The following is a 22,094-nucleotide window of genomic DNA, read 5'->3' on the forward strand; positions in this document are numbered from 1 at the left end:
GCTAATATGGTGAAACCCCGTCTCTACTAAAAATACAAAAAAATTAGCCAGGCGTGGTGGCACGTGCCTGTAGTCCCAGCTACTTGGGAGGCTGAGGCAGGAGAATCGCTTGAACCCGGGAGGTGGAGGTTGCAGTGGGCCGAGATCACACAATTGCACTCCAGCCTGGTGACAGAGCGAGACTGCATCCCAAATAAATAAATAAAGGATAGTGCATCATTGTTTTAATAGCAAACAGAAATAGTTGGATTGCCAAAGTATTTTGTGCTTTACCAATCCAGCAGCACGCTATGCAGACATCAAATGGGAAAAGGTAAATTTTTAGCTGTGGATGTTGGAAGATGTTCAGAGTATATTAACTTGAAAAAAAAAATGTGAGATTTTTATGTGATCCTATTTTGTAAAAACGCATAGATGAATAAGTACTTATAGTTCTCTCTAAATAATGAGATTTTACTTTATGTATATTTTTATATTTCTTTAAACTTATTTTGAAATAATTTAAAACTTTCAGAAAAATTATAGAAATTATATAAAAGCTCCCATATACTCTTTACCCAGATTCACCAGTTGTTAACATGTTTGAATTATTCTCTCAATAAGTATGAGCATATCTATACCCATACTTATACATGTTATATGCATTTATACATAAAGTTTTGCCATATGAATATGTTATATCCTTCTCCCTACACTAAATACTTGTGTGCTTTCCTAAGAACAAGGATATCTACTTAGCTTTAATACAACATTCCAGTGATTTATTTACTTAGAGACAGGGTCTCATTCTGTTGTCCAGGCTGAGTGCAGGGGGGTGATTATAGCTCACCACAGCCTTGAACTCCTGGGGTCAAGCGATCCACTCCACTCAGCCTTTCAAGTAACTGGGACTGCAGGCATTGACCACCATGCCCACCTAATTTTAAAGATTTTTGTAGAGATGGGCTCTCGCTATGTTGTCTAAACTGGTGTAGAATTCTTGGGCTTAAGTGATCCTCCCACCTCAGCCTTGCAAAATGCTAGGATTATGGGCATGAGCCACTGTACCCAGAAAGAAAATTTATTATTGATACATAACACTATGTAACATATAGACCTTATTTAAATCTTAGTTATCCCAATAATATATTTATTGGTTTTCTGCTCTAGAGTCCAAAGATTACACATTGCATTTAGACTGCTTTAATCTGAATTGCTACCTCTTTCATTGTTTTTAATGACCTTGATATTCTTGAGATTATTTTGTAGAATGTCTCTTAATTTGGATTTGCCTGAGGTTTCCTTACAATTGGATTTGAATTACATTTTTTTCCCTGAGGACTCTAAGTGGTGTGCAGCACATCAGGAAACACGGTATGTTTGTACCTTTATGGATTATGTTAACTTGGAACACTTGATTGGGGAGGGCCGTGCTGGGTTTTTCCACTGCGAAATTACTATTTTTTTCTTTGTAATTAATAATTACAAAGGCAACTTGTGGGGAGACACTTCCTGACTCTATAAATAACTTGTTTTTCGTAAATTTTCCTCCACTAGTTTAAGCATTCTCTAAGTCTGGCCTAAATCAGTAATTGCTCTGATGGTGTAAAAGGGTGATATATTCAACCTTCATCATTCCTCCAACACTTGTTAGACTGTTGTTCTACTCTAAGGAAGTTTCCCTTCTGTCCTGTTTGCCCGTCAGGTATTTTCAAATAAATTTGAGCACATCTACACAATACAATGTTCCAAGCTCATCTGGTATTCTTCCTGCCCCATCCATGGAATTTGCTGTTTCTTTGAGAACTCAGATTCTTCTGATTGGGGGATGGTAGTTAAACATCAAGATCTGGGTAATAGCTGTAATAGATGTGCCTTTTCTTTTTTTTTCCACTAGGGGATGAAGGAGGGGAAAGAGGTATATAGACAGGAAGAGAAGTAGAAAGGTAGAAAGAATTAATGATGAGTTCCTGCTTTTATCTCCAGTTCTTAATATCATAGTGACTTTTTTTTTCTAGCCTTACCCCTATTCTGTGTTGCATCTTCATTCTTCAAGAATCAGAAATTTGTCTCCCAGTATCATTCATATATTTACTGGGGAATGTGGACATGCATCCAACTAGAACTTGGGGGTTCTGTCTTTTGGAGAGAATGGGAATATTGGATGACTGATGCCAGAGATGATTTTTGAATGGCATAGTCTCCCAAACATTACAATTTTTCGCATTCTCAGGGCATTGACCCTTTAAACCAAATAAAATGTTCCCGTAGGATCATGAAGAAAAGTATCTGATAGAAATATCCAAAGATAGATATATTCAGATGAGAGCCTTCCAGTCAATGTTTCCTTGCAGGTACTAGCACAGTTAATGTTAAGGAATGGTTTCTTGTGAACTGTTGTGGAGCTCTCCTAGCCTGTGAGTGTCACTGATGCCACTGATGAATATTGCTTTATTTACCTCTCATTCTCTTCGTAACCTTCTCAGAGGTAGTTTGACAAAGTCTCAAACCGCATCCCTCTACTGCTTCTTGAGAGGACCAAGACATTTTAGGAGAAACTAGTGTTAAAGAGACCAAGTCAGAAGATTGGTAACAAAGTAGTATAGTATAATAGCAGACTCTCAGCCAGGCACCGTGGTTCACACCTATAGTCTCAACTACTCAAGAGGCTGAGGCGGGAGGATCACTTGAGCCCAGGAGTTTGAAGCTGCAGTGAGCTGTGATTGCACTACTGCATTGCAGCCTGGGTGACGGTGAGACCCCATCTTGAAAAAGCTGGCTGGGTGCAGTGGCTGCCGCCTTTAATCCCAGCACTTTGGCTGGCCAAAGTGGGTGGATCACCTGAGGTTAGGAGTTCCAGACCAGTCTGGCCAACATGGTAAAACCCTGTCTCTACTAAAAATACAAAAAGTTAGCCAGGTGTGGTGGTGGGTGCCTGTAATCCCAGCTATTCGGCTGAGGCAGGAGAATTGCTTAAACCCAGGAGGTGGATGTTGTAGTGAGCTGAGATCGTGCCACTGCACTCCAGCCTGGGCAACAGGAGTGAAACTCCATCTCAAAAAAAAAAAAAAAAAACAGGAAAAAAAGAAAAAGCCAACCCTGGAATTAGACTTTCTTGTTCAGTGTAGCCATTTGCTAGTTGTGTAACTGCAGACAAAATGCTTAACCTCTCTATTCCTCAATTTGCTTGTGTTGTCAATGTTTGAGGATAATATCTTTTAGTTCTGTGGTAAGGGTTAAAACTATATGCCTGGCATATAGTAAGATCTGTATAGTGTTAACTATTATTTTCAACATAGATGTCACTATTACTAGATATCTGCTAACTTATACTAGAAATGTCTAAACAAGAGATCAGTAAACTATAGCCTGCTGGCCAAATCTAGCCTGTGTTCTCCTTTTGTACAACACGAGAGCTGAGATTTTAAATGTTTAAAGAGTTATAAGGAAAAAAAAAGAATATGCTACAGAGACCATCTGTGGCCCACAAGACCCAAAACGTTACTGTCTGGCCCTTTTTAGGAAGTTTGCCATTCCCTGGTCTAAGCAAATTTTAGTTTCTCGGAAGCCTTGCTTCTGAGATACATACGTACTACAGATATGTATTATCTCAATTCAGCACTTCTCAAGTCTTTTAGGTTTAAAGAAATGCTCAAATTGACATAAGAAAACACAAGCATATTTTTTTAGAGAAAATTAGGACCATGTATGAAGCAATGTGCTGTGTGTCCAATGTGTAGCTAATCTGCAATTCTATGAATAAATGTTATGTTTGTTTGTTTTTTTTTTGTAAGTAAACTTAGGTTTTACAGGTTTAAGTACCTTCCCTAAGTCAGTCAGTAGTAAATGCCACAACCACAGTTTGAACTCAGGTGTATCTTGCTGACTTCAAAGCTACTCTTAAATGCTATCTGCATAAATTACATTGCAAGGCCAGAATGCCTAAGTTTACATTCTGTAGAGCATGCATCCCATTTCACATGAATAAAGTACAAATATAAGAATGGAATATCCTTCAAAAAGTACCAAATTTGCCTAGGAAGTGTTTTGCTCCATTTCAACTCAGGCTTTTCCTATAATAAGTTAATAATCTAAGGCAAGCTTGTCCAATTTGCAGTCCAGGACAGCTTTGAAAGTGGCCCAACACAAATTCATAAACTTTCTAAAACATGAGATTTTTTTTTTTTTTGAAAAATTTTAAAGCTCATCGGTTGTTTTATGTATGACCCAAGACAGTTCTTCTAGTGTGGCCCAGGGAAGCCAAAAGATTGGACACCCCCATCTAAGAGATATGTTTTGTATTTCCTACTTCCTTGATTACATTTCTGACCTTGTTGATGCCATTTTAAAGTATTTCTTCTTGTTTGATGATTGAACCAATACTGAAAAATTAACTCAAATGTTGAAAAAGCCATGTTTGAAGCTTTAACCTAGCAGATGTAACCTAACTGAATGTACCTCTTCCAACTATAATTTTGCAGTCCACTTGAGGAAGGAATCCTTTTTAGGACTTATCTGAAACTATTTACTTGGTAGTTCCTCCACAAAATCAGGTTTATTTAAAAATATGCAGCTTTTGCCAGGCATGGTGGCTCATGTCTGTAATCCCAGCACTCTCAGAGGCTGAGGCAGGAGAATGGCTTGAGCCCTGGAGTTCAAGAGCAACATGGGCAACACAGTGAGACCCCATCTCTACAAAAAAAAATCAAAAAATTAGCCGGGCATGGTGTCACGTACCTGTAGTCCCAGCTACAGGCTGAGTGGCTGAAGTGGGAGGATTGCTAGAGCCCAGGTGGTTGAGGCTGTAGTGAGTTGTGCTGTTGCACTGCACTCTGGCCTGGGGCCCTGACTCAGAGATAATAATCATCTTAAAAATGCAGGTTTTAGGATAGCCATTTACTTGAAAATTGTAAGTTGGAGAGCCCTTCAGCAATTTATACCCATATTTCTCTTCTCTTTTTCCCTCCCCCTTTTAAGTTTTGAGGTATAATTAACATACAATAAGCTGTACATATTTAAAGTGTTCGATTTTTAAAGTTTTAATATGTGTATCTTTGAAACCATCACCACAATCAAGATAGCAAAAATACCCATCATTCTTCAAAGTCACCTCATATCTCCCTTTTAATCTCCATTCTGCTCCTCCCCAATCCCTGAGCAACCACTGATCTGCTTTCTGTCACTGTAGAGTAGTTTGCATTTCCTACTATCCTAACAAATGAAAACCATACAGTATATACTCTTTTTTTCCCTAACTTCTGGCAGAAAGAGATTCATCCTTGTTGTCTGTATATAATTAATTCTTCATTATTGATCATTACTGTAATTGTATAGATATACCACAATTTTTTTTTAATCCATCTATTGATGGGGATTTGAGTTGTTTTCAAACTTGGCTATTATAAATGCTATGACATGCTGTCAACACTTGTTTGTGTACAAGTGTTTGCATGGAGATATGTATAGTCCAGAAATATATATATACACACACCATATATAACTCTGGACTATATATTTTATCTTGGATAAATAGCTAGGAATTGGATAACTGGATCATATGGTAAGTATATGTATGACTTTTATTGTATTTTTAATTTAGTATTTTTATTTATCACAGTTATACAAATTTGGAGGAGTACCTGTGGTATTTCAGTACATGTGTAAAATGTGTAATGATCAAATCGGTGTAGTTGGGATGCCCATCACCCCAAACATTGTGTTTAACTTTTTTTTTTTTTTTTTTGAGATGGAGTCTCTGTCACCCAGGCTGGAGTGCAGTGGTGTGGCAACCTCTGCCTGCTGGGTTCAAGCAATTATCCTGCATCAGCCTCCCAAGTAGCTGGAACTACAGGCATGCGGCACCATGCCCGGCTAATTTTTTGTATTTTTAGTAGAGACGGGGTATCACCGTGCTGGCCAGGCTAGTCTCGAACTCCAGACCTTGTGATCCACCTGCCTAGGCCTCCCAAAGTGCTGGGATTACAGCCACTGCACCCGGCCGTGTTTAACTTTTTAAGGAATTTCCACTTTACCAAAGTGAGTGTGCTGTTTTATGTTTTCATCAGCAGTGTACATGTTTTCTTCACATTTTCATCAAAATGTATAATGGTCGGTCTCTTTTAGCTATTCTACCCTAGTAGTATCTTACTGTGTTTTTAATTTGCATTTTTCTAAACATGTTTTGCATGTTCTGATTTTCCACTATCATATCTTTGGTAAAGTCTATTTAAATACTTTGCCCAATTTTTTTTTATTGGGTTACTTGTTTTCTTATTGAGTTTTATGGGTTCTTTGTATATTATTGATACAAGTGCTTTATCAGGTATGTGATTTGTAAAATTTTTTCACTCTGTGGTTAAGCAGAAGTTTAAAATTTTTATGAAGTCTAATTTATAATTTGATGTATCATGCTTTTGGTGTCATATCTAAGAAACCTTTGCCTAATCCAAGGTCTCAAAGACTTTCTCCTATGTTTTCTTCTAATTTTATGAGTTTAGGTTTTACATACAGATGTATGGTCCATTTTTAATTAATACTTGCATATAATATAAAACATGTTTATTCATCTTAAAACTATGGATGTCCAGTTATGCCAACACCATTTATTGAAAAAATGATCTTTTCTCCATTGAATTGACTTTGCATCTTTGTCAAAAATCAGTTGACCATATACGAGTGGGCCTATTTCTGAACTCTCTATTCTTGCTTGTTGATCTTTATGTCTGTTCACCATACACAGCCAGTTGTTCTTGATTACTAACATAGCTTTATAGTAACTCTCTCTAAATCAGGTAGCACGAGTCTTCCAACTTTGCTTTTTCAAAATTGCTTTAGCTATTCTAGTTCTTTTGCTTTTTCGTGTAAGTTGTAGAACCATCTTGTTGATTGTTTTAAAGAATATTTGCAGGGCTTTTAATGGGAAGCGTGTTAGAAGATTTGACTTCTTTAGTCTTCCAATCAGTGAACATGGCATGTCTCTTCTCTTATTTAGGTCTTTTACTTTGTCAGTGATTTGTATTTTTCAGTACACAGATATTGCCTATGTTTTGTTAGACTTGTACTTAAAAAATTCCTGAAAATTTTGTTCTATTGTAAGTTTCTATTTGTTCATAATAGTATATAGAAATGCAACTTATTTATGTTAACATTGTATGTTAACATTGCATCTCAGGACCTTTTGAAACTGATTAGTTCTGGTAACTTTTTCATTCTTTATACATAATCATGTTGTATGCAAATGGAGACAGTTATTTCTTCTTTTCCAATACGGTTTTTGTTTCTTTGCTTGTTTCCTTAAGAGCTTTTTCTGCATCTACTAAGATGATTAAAGAGTTTTCCTTCTTTAGTCTATTAATATGGTGAATTACATTCATTTTAAAATGTTTGAACAACATTGCATTCCTGAGATAAACCAATTAGTCATGGTGCAGTATTCTTTTCATATATTCTACTTGCTGGTATTTGTTGAGGAATTTTGTGTCTATGTTTATGAGGAATATTGATTTGTTGCCTTTCTTCATGCATTTTTCTAATTTTGGTAACAAGATAATGCTAGCCTTATAAAATGGAAAGTATTTTTCTCCTCTTTATTTTCTTCTTTTTCCTCAAAATGTTTGTGTGGTGTTGGTAGTTTCTTTTCCCTTAAATGTTTGATACATGTAAGAGGCCTAAGCCTGGTGGTGGTGTTTCTGGAGGTGTTTTAACTTGAATTCAATGTCATTAATAGGTATAGGAACATTCAGGATGTCTATTTCTTCTTGAATGAATTTTGGTAGGTTTTCTTTTTTAAATAAATTGTCTATTTCATCTAGATTGTCACGTATGGCATAAAGTTTTTCATAATATTTATTTTCATTTTAATGTCATTAGGATCTGGTGTGTGTGTGTGTGTGTGTCTCCCAGGCTGGAGTGCAGTGGCGTGATCTTGCACTTATTTGCAACCTTTGCCTCCCAGGCAGGTTCAAGCAATTCTCCTGCCTCAGCCTCCTGGGTAACTGAGATTACAGGCACCTGCCACAATGCCCAGCTAATTTTTGTATTTTTAGTAGACATGGGGTTTTGCCATGTTGGCCAGGCAGGTCTCAAACTCCTGACCTCAAGTGATCCACCTGCCTCAGCCTCCCAAAGTGCTGGGATTACAGGCGTGAGCCACTGCGCCTGGCCTATCATTAGGATCTGTAATCATAATACAGTCCTACAATTGGTAATTTCTGTTTTGTTTTCTTGTTCTTTTCAAAGTTTATTTATTTTATTTTTTCACCATTGTTCCCCTTTTAGTTTGGTTGATTTCTGCTTTCTTTTTTTGTTGTTGTTTGTTTGTTTTCTTCCTTCTTGCTTAGGGGTTTGATTTTCTTTTTTTTTTCTTCTTTTTTCATAGACAGGGTCTCACTCTGTCACACAGGCTAGTCTCAAACTCCTGGGCTCAAGCAGTTCTCCTGCCTTGACCTCCCCCAAATCCTGGGATTACAGGTGTGAGCCATTGAACCCAGCTTTTTTTTAAAATTAAGTTTATTAAGCTTAAAAAAGCTTAGATAATTGATGTAAGTTCTTTCTCTTCCAATAGAAGCATTTTCATGCTGTAAATTTTTCTCTAAATGCTGCCTTAGTGGCGTTCTACAAGTTCTGATATGTTATCTTTTTATTTTTATTTGATTTAAGTTATTTTCCCTTTTCTCTTGTAACTCATGGGTTATTTTTTTCACCCATGGGTTATTTAATTTCCATGAGTATTGGGGGACTTTCCTGAGATTGGTTTGTTATTGATTCTCATTTAATTTTGTTGTGATATGAGAATATACTGTGTGTGGTTTCAATTCTTTTAAATTGGTGCAGTGAATTACATGGCCCAGAGTATGATCCATCTTGGTATATGTTTTCTTTTTCATTGTGGCAAGATTTCATCATGACTTACAGGTTTTCTTCCTATTTGTTTTATTGATTAATGAGAATGAAGTCTCCAACTGTAATTGTGGGTTGTTTAGTCTTTGTCTTTATCAGTTTTGGCTTTGTATATTTTGAAGCTTTGTTGTTTTGTGCATACACATTTAATTTTATGTCTTTTTGGTAAATTTGCCTCTTTATTATTATTTAATGCCCCTCTTATTTCTGGTAATAATCCTTGTTTTGATGCCTACTTTGTTTGCTTTGAATATCACCACTATAGCATTTTATTCATGTTTGCCTAATAATAGTATAGCCACTCCAGCTTTAATTTGATTATTGTTGCTTTATTCTCCAATCTGATGATTTCTGTTATAATTGGTATGTTTATGACATTTATATATCATTTAGTAATTGATATGGTTAGATATAAATATGTTTTTGGTTACCTTCTGTCTTCATTTCTTTTCCTCTTGTTATACATTTTTTGCTAATTTTAAAAAATGATTTCATATTGTATCCACAATTAGCTTATTTATACAGGTTGAATATCCCTTACCCAAACTGTTTGGGATTAGGAGTGTTAGGATTTCAGATTTTTTCGGATTGTGGAATATTTGTATTGTAGTTATCAGTTGAGTATTTGCAGTCTGAACATCTGAAATCCAAAACACTCCCATCAGCATTTCCTTTGAGTTGTCATGTCAGCACTCAAAAAAATTCAGATTTTGCAGCATTTGGATGTTCAGATTGGGGTACTCAACCTGTACCTCTTTTCATAATTGTTTTAGCATTTACTGTAGAATTTACAATATACATCTATAGTTAATGACAGCCTCTCTTTAAATAATATATACCATTTTATTTATTTTATTTCACTAGGTTTTTGGGAAACAGGTGGTGTTTGGTTACATCAATAAGTTCTTTCGTGGTGATTCCTGAGATTTTGAATATGTACTACTTATACAACTGTACACTCCCAATTCCTCCCTTCAAACTTTTGTCCAGTTGTTGTCAAGCATTTGTCTTTTGCATATGCTATAAAGCCACAGTACATTGCTATTATTTTTGCTTTAGGGAGTCAAGTGTCTCTCAGAGCAATTAAAAGTTAAATTCTTAACTGCTTCTGGAAATCTTCATTACTTTACATGTTTACCAAATTTTATTTAGCATCCTTTCTGTTTGAAGAACTTTCTTTAATGTTTCTTGTATTGCTGGTTGGCTGCTACTGAATTTTCTCAGTTTTTGTCTTAAAAAGTTTTCATTATGTCTTCATTTTTGAGGGATATATTTGCTGGGTATGGAATTATGTGTTGATTTTTTTTCTTTCTATACTGTTTGTATTCTAGTTTGCATAGTTTCTAATGAGAAGTGTCCTGTAATTCTCATCTTTGTTTCTTTGTATGTATTGTGTCTCCCCACCAATCCCCTGCCTTTGGCTGCCTTCAACATTTTCTCTTTATTTTGAATTTACTGCAGTTTGAATGTGATGTGTCTAGGTGTGATTGTTTTTAAACAATCTGTATTTTTAATTTTAAAAAATTAAAATAAAATTAAAATTAAATTTTATTTTAAAAATACAGATACTACCATTGAAAATCCCCAGAAATATATTCATTCACCTAGAAACTCTTGTTTCTTACTACACTCTTCATGTAATAAACCAAAGGATGGAAGGGTGTATATTTTAATACATTAGAAAAAGCTCATTTGTATATCTTTTGTCTTTGGTTATATTTTGTTGTTCAGTAATGTCATTCATATTCAAATCTTTGTACTTTAATTTGCAATTAAAGATTCAATTGAGAAAAAATAAATCACACTTTCACATAGGACAGTATGCATTATTAAGAGTTTAATGTTAGGTTTTAACTTAAGTAAATATATGCTTCTTGAATTTTTCATATGCACAAAGACCCACTGAAAGTATACATGAAAAACTAACACTGGTCGGGCATGATGACTTACGCCTGTAATCCCAACACTTTGAGAAGACGAGGCAAACAGATCACTTGAGGTCAGGAGTTCGAGACGAGCCTGGGCAACATGGTGAAACTCCGTCTCTACTAAAAATACAAAAATCAGTCAGGCATGGCTGTGCACATATGTAATCCCAGCTACTTGGGAGACTGAGGCAGTAGAATCACTTGAACCCAAGAGGCAGAGGTTGCAGTGAGCCAAGATTGTGCCATTGCACTCCAGCCTGGGTGACAGAGCAAGACTCCATCTCAAAAAACCAAACCAACAAAAAAACTAACACAAAGATTACATGTGGTACATGGGCTTTTGGTATAGTCAAACAACCTTGGGTCAGAATGGGATGAGTTCTCAACGTATATTGTTTATATTATTTTAATTTTGTACCATGTAAATGTATTAGTATAGAAAAAAATTTAAAGCAAATTGCGCAGATGCATTAATGTGCCTTATTTTTTCATTTGCCTAGTTTATTTGATTAGAGTCTCAGTATTATCTCATTTATAATACATATAGACAGTTACACATCCATATTTTTGTATTTATACAATTTTAGAAAGTATTACATTTCCCTACAGCCTCACTCCATGGGAACAGTATTGTTAATCGGCCATTGTGTTTTGACTCACCACTGGAAAAGAAAAATTAAACACACGTTTAACAACACAGTTTTAAAACCTAACAAAGACCCAGTCCACAGACCCCATATATGTTATTTGCTGCTGCTCAGGATGGTATTTTCATCCCTGAGAGACTGCAATGCTGTTTTATTTTTTCTTGTCAATGGTTGTTTCCCTTGTCCTGCTTTCATCCAGAATAAAGTTCTTAAAAGCCTATTTCTATCATTGACTAACTCTAGCCTTCACAATGAGAACAGTGAAGATACAGTTTCTTTTTCCTGAATTCCATAATGAGAACTATCTTGTAGTTCATATTGTGGACTTTTGTTCATTTTCTTCTCTCCAGCATTAGCTCACTGATCCAATCCTCTGTTATCCCCAGTTGTCTCCATCTCCCCTGTACCCCCTAGAGTTACAGAGACCTCATTTTGCCAGGTATTTGAACTACAGGAGTTATTGCTACATTTTGCTCCCCATTCCAGTCCGATTGTACCTGACAATATTCCAATTTCAAATCCATTAAGGATAAGCTGTTTTAAGAATGGCAAAGTATAGGTTCAAAATAAAGGGATGGAGGAATATTTACCAAGCAAACAGAAAAAAAAAAGCAGAGGTTGCAATCCTAGTCTCTGATAAAACGGACTTTAAACCAACAAAGATAAAAAAAAAAAAAGACAAGGGCATTACATAATGGTAAAGAGATGAATGCAACAAGAACAGCTAACTATCCTAAATATATATGCACCTAATACAGGAGCACCTAAATTCATAAGGCAAGTTCTTAGGGACCTAAAAAGAGACTTAAGACTCCCACACAATAATACTGGGATACTTTAACACCCCACTGCCAATATTAGACAGATCAACAAGACAGAAAATTAACAAGGATATTCAGGACAAACTCAGCTCTGGACCAAGTGGACCTAATAGACATCTACAGAACTCTCCATCCCAAATCAACAGAATATACATTCTTCTCAGTGCCACATAGCATGTATTCTAAAATTGACCACATAATTGGAAGTAAAACATCCCTCAGGAAATGCAAAAGAAGAGAAATCAAAACAAACAGTCTCTCAGGCCCCAGTGTAATCAAAGTAGAACTCAGGATTAAGAAACTCACTCAAAACTGCACAACTACATGGAAACTGAACAACCTGCTCCTGAATGACTACTGGGTAAATAACAAAATTAGGGCAGAAATAAGTTCTTTGAAACCATTGAGAACAAAGACACAATGTACCAGAATCTCTGGGACACAGCTAAAGCAGTGTTTACAGGGAAATTTGTAGCACTAAATGCCCACAGGAGATAGCGGGAAAGATCTAAAATCGACGCTGTAACATCACCATTAAAAGAACTAGAGAAGAAAGAGCAAACAAATTCAAAAGCTAGCAGAAGACAAGAAAGAACTAAGAGCAGACCTGAAGGAGACAGAGACACAAAAAACCCTTCAAAAAATCAATGAATCCAGGAGCTGGTTTTTTGAAAAGACTAACAAAACAGACCACTAGTCAGACGAAGAAAAGAGAAGAATCAAATAGACCCAATAAAAAATGATAAAGGGGATATCACTACTGATCCCACAGAAATACAGACTACCATCAGAGAATACTATAAAACACCTCTGTGCAAATAAACTAGAAAATTTAGAAGAAATGGATAAATTCCTGGACACATATACCCTCCCAAGACTAAACCAGGAATAAGTTGAATCCCTGAATAGACCAATAAAGAGTTCTGAAATTGAGGCAGTAATTAATAGCCTACCAACCGAAAAAAGCCCAGGACCAGACAAATTCACAGCTGAATTCTATCAGAGGTACAAAGAGGAGCTGGTACTATTCCTTCCAAAACTATTCCAAACAATAGGAAAAGAGGGACTCCTCTATAACTCATTTTATGAGGCCAGCATCATCCTGATACCAAAACCTGGCAGAGATGAAACAAAGAAAATTTCAGGCCAGTATCTTTGATGAACATCGATGTGAAAATTCTTAATAAAATACTGGCAAAGCAAATCCAGCAGCACATCAAAAAACTTATCCACCACGATCAAGTCAGCTTCCTCCCTGGGATGTAAGGCTGGTTCAACATATGCAAATCAATAAACGTAATCCATCACATAAACAGAACCAATGACAAAAACCACATGATTATCTCAATAAATGCAGAAAAGGCCTTCAATAAAATTCAACACCCCTTCATGCTAAAAACTCTCAATAAACTAGGTATTGATGGAACGTATCTCAAAATAGAGCTATTTATGACAAACCCATAGCCAATATCATACTGAATGGGCAAAAGCTAGAAGCATTCCCTTTGAAAACTGGCATAAGACAAGGAAGCCCTTTTGCCACTCCTATTCAACATAGTATTGGACGTTCTAGCCAAGGCAATCAGGCAAGAGAAAGAAAGAAAGCGTATTCAGATAGGAATAGAGGAAGCCAAATTGTCTCTATTTGCAGATGACATGATTGTATTTTTAGAAAACCCCATTATCTCAGCCCCAAATGTCCTTAAGCTCATAAGCAACTTCAGCAGTCTCAGGATACAAAATCAATGTGCAAAAATCACAAGCGTTCCTATACACCAATCATAGACAAACAGAGAGCCAAATCATGAGTGAATGTCCATTCACAATTACTACAAAGAGAATAAAATACCTAGGAATAAAACTTACAAGGGATATGAAGGACCATTTCAAGGAGAACTGCAAACCACTGCTCAAGGAAATAAGACAGAACACAAACAAATGGAAAAACATTCCATGCTCATGGATAGGAAGAATCAATATCGTGAAAATGGCCACCATACTGCCCAAAGTAATGTACAGATTCAATGCTATCCCCATCAAGCTGCCATTGACTTTCTTCACAGAATTAGAAAAAACTACTTTAAATTTCATATGGAACCAAAAAAGAGCCCGTATAGCCAAGACAATCCTAAGCAAAAAGGACAAAGCTGGAGGCATCACGCTACCTGACTTCAAACTATACTACAAGGTTACAGTAACCAAAACAGCATGGTACTGGTACCAAAACAGATATACAGACCAATTGAACAGAAGAGAAGCCTCAGAAATAACACCACACATCTACAACCATCTGATCTTTGACAAACCTGACAAAAACAAACAATGGGGAAAGGATTCCCTATTTAATAAATGGTGTTGGGAAAACTGGCTAGCTGTATGCAGAAAACTGAAACTGGACCTCTTCCTTATACCTCATACAAAAATTAACTCAAGATGGATTAAAGACTTAAACATAAGAACTAAAACCATAAAAACCTTAGAAGAAAACCTAGGCAATACCATTCAGGACATAGGCATGGGCAAATATTTCATGACTAAAACATGAAAAGCAGTGATAACAAAAGCCAAAGTTGGCAAATGGGATTTAATTAAAGTGCTTCTGCACAGCAAAAGAAACTATCATCAGAGTGAACAGGCAACCTACAGAATGGAAGAAAATTTTTGGAATCTATCCATCTGACAAAGAGCTAATATCCAGAATCTACAAGGAACTTAAACAAATTTACTAGGAAAAAAAAAATCAAAAAGTGGGCAAACAATATGAACAGACACTTCTGAAAAGAAGACATTTATGTGGCCAAGAAACATTAAAAAAGCTCATGATCACTGGTCATTAGATAAAGGCAAATCAAAACCACAATAAGAGACCATCTCATGCCAGTTAGAATGGTGATCATCAAAAAGTCAAGAAACAATAGATGCTGGAGAGGATGTGGAGAAATAGGAATGCTTTTACACAGTTGGTGGGAGTGTAAATTAGTTCAACCATTGTGGAAGACAGTGTGGTGATTCCTCAAGGACCTAGAACCAGAAATACCCTTTGACCCAGCAGTCCCATTACTGGGTACATACCCAAAGGATTATAAATCTTTCTACTGTAAAGACACATGCACACGTATGTTTATTGCAGCACTATTCACAATAGCAAAGGCTTGGAACCAACCCAAATGCCCATCAATCATAGACTGGATAAAGAAAATGTGGCACGTATACACCATGGAATACTACGCAGCCATAAAAAAGGATGAGTTCATGTCCTTTGCAGGGACATGGATGAAGCTGGAAACCATCATTCTCAGCAAACTAACACTGGAACAGAAAACCAAACACCACATGTTCTCACTCATAAGTGGGAGTTGAACAATGAGAACACATGGACACAGGGAGGGGAACATCACACTGTGGCCTTTCAGGGGTTGAGGTGCTAGGGGAGGGATAGCATTAGAAGAAATACCTGATGTAGATCATGGGTTGGTGGGTGCTGCAAACCACCATGGCATGTGTATACCTATGTAACAAACCTGCACGTTCTGCACATGTATCCCATAACTTAAAGTATTAAAAAAAAAAATGGCAAAGTAATGTCAGGGAAAAGATGGATTAGGTAGCTTCAAGGGCCCATCCTTCCACAGAAACAAAACAAAAATGATCTTAAAAAACCTGTCAGATTCAATGTCATCAGAACTCTGAAAAGTAGTCCATGGTTTACAACAACCCAGGGAATGTTGAATAGAGAAAACAGCAGCTTAAAAATAGTAGGGGAGCTTTGTGGTGCTTTCGTTTGCCCTTGATTTACTTTTCTCTGCAGCTGGGTGATGGTCTTGAAGGTGACAGCCTATATTCCCAGTGTAGGACACTGATCCCTCGCTCCAGCGGCAGTGGAGCAGACCTTGTTCTCAATTGTATTTGTCTGTTTTGAACTGTCTGAGGGCTACTTGAAGGACTGTTGCAAGTCACTTGGTTTTATCTTATCTGACTTGGAACTCTATCATGGTGGAAAAGTGGCTAATTGAAGAGTACATTCCTCTAAATCACTGAAAGGCAAATGAACAACCCACTGTCACTTAAGGTGAGAGATTACTGTTGAAGCAAACAGTATACAGGATGACAACTTGGGAGGAAAATCTGGGGAGAGAGATTCTGTGAGGAAGTAGGGTATTGAAAAGCTCTCTACATACACCAGGAAATTTAGAAAGGCACGCACATGCTCAGAGGAGAACATATGTTCAGAAATGACCTGAAAAGACTGCAGGCTTTTACCACTGACTGATATTCGGCTTAGTGCAAGCAATAAGAGAAGGCTTTGGCAGAGTTTTAAATGGCCTGGTTAAGCATTGAAAGAGGGCTCCAACACAGAGTCATTGCACAAAGAGTGGGCAAATATTTTTCCTTTTTTGTTTGTTTTTCATCCAGACATTCAAGGAAATCCCTGTTAACACAATGGGTAAAAATAAGTGAAAAGAATAGAGGCCTTAGATACCACACAATACAGGAAATGTCAGTTTTACAAAAAAAAAAAAGTCATTTAGAAAACTCACTATTCATTTCCCGGAGCTGCCGTTACCACATGGCACAAAATTAGGTGGCTTGAACAATAAAAATTTATTTTCTCCCAGTTTTCTGCAGGTTAGACCTCCAAAATCAAAGTGTCAGAAGGGCCATGCTCTCTTTCATTACCTCTTAGTAGCTTCTGGTGGTATCCATTCATCTTTGATATTCCTTGGCTTTTAGCTGTATCACTTCAAGCTCTGCCCCTGTGGTCACATGGCATTCTCCCCATGTGTTTCTGTCTTGATATGGTATGTTACTCTTCTAATAAGGACATTGTCATACTGAATGAGGGTACACCCTAATGCCCTCATCTTGACTGCATCTTCAAAAACCCTATTTCAAAGTAAGGTCGTGTTCACAGGTTAAGACTTCTACATATCTTTTTGGGAGACACAATTAAACAGTCACTAAACAAACCATTATAATCCACAATAAGATAAAAACAAACTGAGCAGGAGGAAGAATCTGACTTTAAGAGATACCACATTATAAAACAACAACAACAAAAAAAAACAGAGCATGCAAATAAAAAATTATGGTCCATTCCCAGAATAAATGAACAGAAACTGTCCCCAAGGAAACATAGACACTGGACTAGACAAAGACTTTAAATAAACTGTCTTAAATGTTCTCAAAGAGCAACAGGAAACCATGAACAAAAATAATAATAAAACCAGGAGAATGATGTCTGAAAATAAGATACTGAATAGGTAGAAATTATTTAAAAACCATGAATTTTGGACCTGAAGAGTACAATAACTGAAATGAAAATTCACTAGAGGATTTCAACAGCATATTTAAGCAAGCACAAAAACCAGTGAACTAAGATAAGTAAATTGAAGTTATTCCATCTGAGGAGCAGAAGGAAAAATAAGTAGAACTAAGATATCTGTGGGATGCCATCAAGCATATCAACATATGCACAATGGGAGTCATGATAAGAGAGGAGAGAGAAAGGAGTATAAAGAATATTTGAAGAAATAATGTTCAAAAACTTCTCAAACATAAAAACGTGAGTCTACACATATAAGAAGCTCAAGGAACTCCAAGAGGAATAAATGCATAGAGATCCATACCAAGACACATTATAATCAAACCATAAAAAGACAAAGAGAGGCTCAAAATCAGCAAAAGGAAGTGACTCCTCATGTACAAAGGCTCTATAAAAGATTAATAACCCACTTTTCATCAGAAATCATGATCTCCAGAAGCCAGTATGATGACATATTTAAAGTAACGAAATAATTAAAAAAAAAAAAAAACCTGTTAGCCAAGAATCCTATATCTGGCAAAACTATCCTTCAAAAATTAAGAAGAAATTAAGATATTCCTAGATAAACAAACACTGAGGGAGTTCATTGCTAGTTGGCCTGCCCTACAAGAAATACAAAATACTTCAAGCAGAAGTGAAAAGACAGTAAATAGTATCTTGAAGCCATGTAAACGAATAAAGAACACTGGTAAAGTAACTACATAGGCAAACACAAAAGCCAATATTATTGTATTATTGGCTCATAACTCCTATATGATTTAAAGAAAAATGAGTAAAATAATTATAAATCTATGTTAATGGGGCACACAATGTATAAAGATGTAATTTTTTCAAATCCTAAAGGGAGAAGGACAGATATATGGGGGCAGGATATTTTATACTGTAGAAGCTAGGTTAGTATTAATTCAGACTATATTAACTTCTTTAATGTATTATAATATAGTTTGAATTAATACTATTCAACACTTTTGCATCTTTAAATTTTTTCACAGTAGTATTTGGAAAAATAGGCCAGCTGTGGTGGCTCACATCTGTTATCCCAGCACTTTGGGAGGGTGAGGCAGGAGGATTGCTTGAGGCCAGGAGTTTGAGAACAGCCTGGGAAACATAGAGAGACCCTGTCTCTACATTTTTTTTTTAATTAGCTGGGTGTGATGGCACATTTCTGTAGTCTTAACTATGCAGGAGTCTGAGGCTGGAGGACCACTTGAACCCAGGAGTTCGAGGCTGCAGTGAGTCAAGATCACACCATTGCACTACAGCCTGGGTGACAGAATGAGACCTCATTTCAAAAAAGAAAAAAGATGTTAACTGTATTCCAAGGTTAATCACTAAGAAAATAAAATATGCAGAAAAGGGAATAAGAAGAAAATTTAAATGGTACACTACAGATCAGGCATGTGATTTATGCCTGTAATCCCAGCATTTTGGGAGGGCCAAGGTGGGTGGATCACTTTAGGTCAGGAGTTTGAGACCAGCCTGCCCAACATGGTGAAACCCCATCTTTACTAAAAATACAAAAATTAACTGGGCATGGTGGTGCATGCCTGTAGTCCCAACTATTTGGGAGGCTGAGGCATGAGAATCACTTGAACTCAGGAGGCAGAGGTTGCAGTGAGCTGAGATCACACCACTGCCCTCCAGCTTGGGTGACAGTGAGACCCTGTCTCAAAATGGAAACAAAAACAAAACAGGTATGCTACAAAAACGTCAAACAGAAAAGAAGGCATTAATCGAGAGACCTAGGAACAAAAAAGATAAGCTATGTAGAAAACACATCACAAAGTGAAAGAAGCAAGGCCTTTTCTAAATCAGGAATTAATTTAAATGCAAATAATTAAGCTCTCCAGTTAAAAGGCAAAAGTTGGCAGAATGGATAAAACAGCATGATCCAACTATATGCTGTCTATAAGAGACTTATTTGCAATCCAAAGACAAAAATAATGTTGAGTGAAAAAATGGAAAAAAAATTATTCCATGCAGGATGTAAAAAAAGAGAACTGAGGTGACTGTATTAATATTAGACAAAACAGACTTTAGGTAAAAACTTGACGAGAGACAAACAATGATATTATATATTGACAAAAGAGTCAATGCATCAAGAAGATATAACGGTACAGATATTACACAGCTAGTCCCCAAATATATGATGTGAAAATTGATGGAACTGAAGGGAGAAATGGATATTTCTACAATGTTTTCAGACTTCAGTGTACCACTTTCAATAATGGATAGAACAACCAGACAAAAGATCAAGAATTAGAGGACTTGGAAAGACATAAACCAAACTCCTAGCAGATATATACAAAGCACCCCACCTAAAATCAGCAGAATACACATTTTTCTCAAGTGGTCATGAAACATTTTCTGGGATAGATCATACATTATGGCACAAAACAGGTCTCAATAAAAATTTAAAAAATCATGTATCAACAGAAAGATAAAGTCATATGAAATGTTCTCAGGTCACAAAAAAATGAAACGGGGAAATCAGTAATGAGAAAAACTGGAAAATTCACAAATGTGTGGAAATTAAACAGCACACTCATAAAAACCAGCGGGGATAGAAGTTACAGGGACGTTAGAAAATACTTTGAGATGAAAACATGATTCAGAATTCCTTTGGTACTAAAATAATAAAATTCTGCTGACTGAACTAAAAAAATTGTAGTAGAAAATATCGAAGACAGTTTCCTACCCATCCTATACACAATACCCACCCCCTATAACTTAAATAAAACAGAACAACTTTCTCCTTTCTAGAGAAAACCACATTGGAAAGAAAGTCTCTGCAAGAAGTCTTGATACACGTGCTTTTACAAGGCTGTTAGATATTACTTCATTTTGGATTCCACATTGACTTGATCTGTTGATGATCATTCTATTGTATTTATCATCTCAAGAGCAAGCTGAGTGGATATAAAAAATATATAAGTTGAAATAAGAGAAGAAGCATTTTCAAGATATAATTTAGGTGTTTTTTTTGCAAATTACAATACAGTTGGCCCTTGAACAACACAGGTTTAAACTGCATGGGTCCACTTACATGTGAAAAAGCTCACAGATAAGCCATGTAGCCTAGAAATATCAAACAATTAAGAAAAATGTAGGTATATCATGAATGCATAAAATATATGTAGATATTAGTCTATTTTATCATTTACTACCATAAAATATATATGAATTTATTATAAAAAGGTAAAACTTATCAAAACTTACACACACAAACACAGACTGTACATTCACAGTGAAGAGAAATGTAAAACAAAGATGCAATATTAAATCAAAACTGCATAAAGTTAACTGTAGTACATGCTGCACTACTGTAATAATTTAATAGCTATCTCCTGTCACTATTGTGGTGAGGTCATGTGTGTGAATATCTGCTTAAAATTCCAAGTGATGCTAATCATCTCAAAATGAGCAGTTCATCTCTCCAGTAAATTGTATATTACAGTAAAAAGTGATCTCATGGTTTCCTCTTATTTCTTATTATGTTTAGTGCAATACCATAAATCTTGAATAATACCATGGGACCTATGTGAACTGCCACTAGTGATGTTGGAAGTGCTCCTAAGATGCATAGAAAAGTCATGACATTATAAAAGTTGGATTGCTTGATATGTACTGTAAATTGAGGTCTGAAGCTGCAGTTGCCTGCCATTTCAGAAAGACAGTTTCTTAAACAGATGGTGTAAACTTACAGTATCAATACAGTACAGTACTGTAAATGTATTTTCTCTTTCTCTTGATTTTTTCTTCTTTTTTTATTTTTAGATGGAGTCTCGCTCTGTCGCTCAGGCTGGAGTGCAGTGGCACAATATTAGCTCACTGCAACCTCTGCCTCCCGGGTTCAAGCAATTCTCCTGCCTCAGCCTCTGGAGTAGCTGGGATTACAGGCATATGCCACCAAGCCCAGGTAATTTTTGTATTTTTAGTAGAGATGGGGTTTCACCATGTTGGCCAGGCTGGTCTCAAACTGCTGACCTCGTGATCTGCCCCTCCTTGGCCACCCAAAATGCTAGGATTACACGCATGAGCCACTGCACCTGGCTCCTCTTGATTTTCTTAGTAACATTTTCTTTTCTCTAGCTTATTTCATTGTAAGAATATAGTATATAATACATGGAACATACAAAATATGTTTTAATTGTTTATGTTATCTATAAGGATTCTGTTTAATAGAAGGCTATTAGCTGTTTTTTTGAGAGTCAAAAGTTTTACGTGCATTCTTTTTAACTTTTTTTTTTTTTTTTTAAGGTTAGTCAAGTGAAGCAGTTGGAGTGAAGAAGGAACAAAGAAATCTGGAACTGGTTGTGATCACCAGTTGTAACACTACTGCACCCAAACCAGCCTATAGATGCATTTTTGACTGTGATGGGGGTGACTGTCCCAATCCCAGAGTTATTCAAAGGTTGACTGCATTAATTCTTCCAATCAATAAATATGGAATATCTTTCCATTTTTCTGTGTCATCTTCAATTTCTTTCATCAGTGT

At 36.3% G+C, this 22,094-nt stretch overlaps 1 protein-coding gene across 3 annotated transcripts in view; it reads left to right on the forward strand.

Moving 5' to 3' along the window:
- The window catches only part of ZNF227 (zinc finger protein 227), a 40,885-nt gene extending 18,827 nt beyond the window's left edge, over positions 1 to 22,058 (forward strand). For all 3 annotated transcript variants that reach the window (XR_012427667.1, XR_012427669.1, XR_012427670.1), the window contains 2 exons: positions 21,374 to 21,515; positions 21,857 to 22,058. The gene's annotated coding sequence lies outside the window, so the exon portion shown is untranslated. The remainder of the gene's footprint in view (positions 1 to 21,373; positions 21,516 to 21,856) is intronic.
- Positions 22,059 to 22,094: the final 36 nt, after the last annotated feature.

The sequence above is a fragment of the Macaca fascicularis genome, chromosome 19, assembly GCF_037993035.2.
Source record: "Macaca fascicularis isolate 582-1 chromosome 19, T2T-MFA8v1.1".
In the NCBI taxonomy this organism is placed as follows: Eukaryota; Metazoa; Chordata; class Mammalia; order Primates; family Cercopithecidae; genus Macaca; species Macaca fascicularis.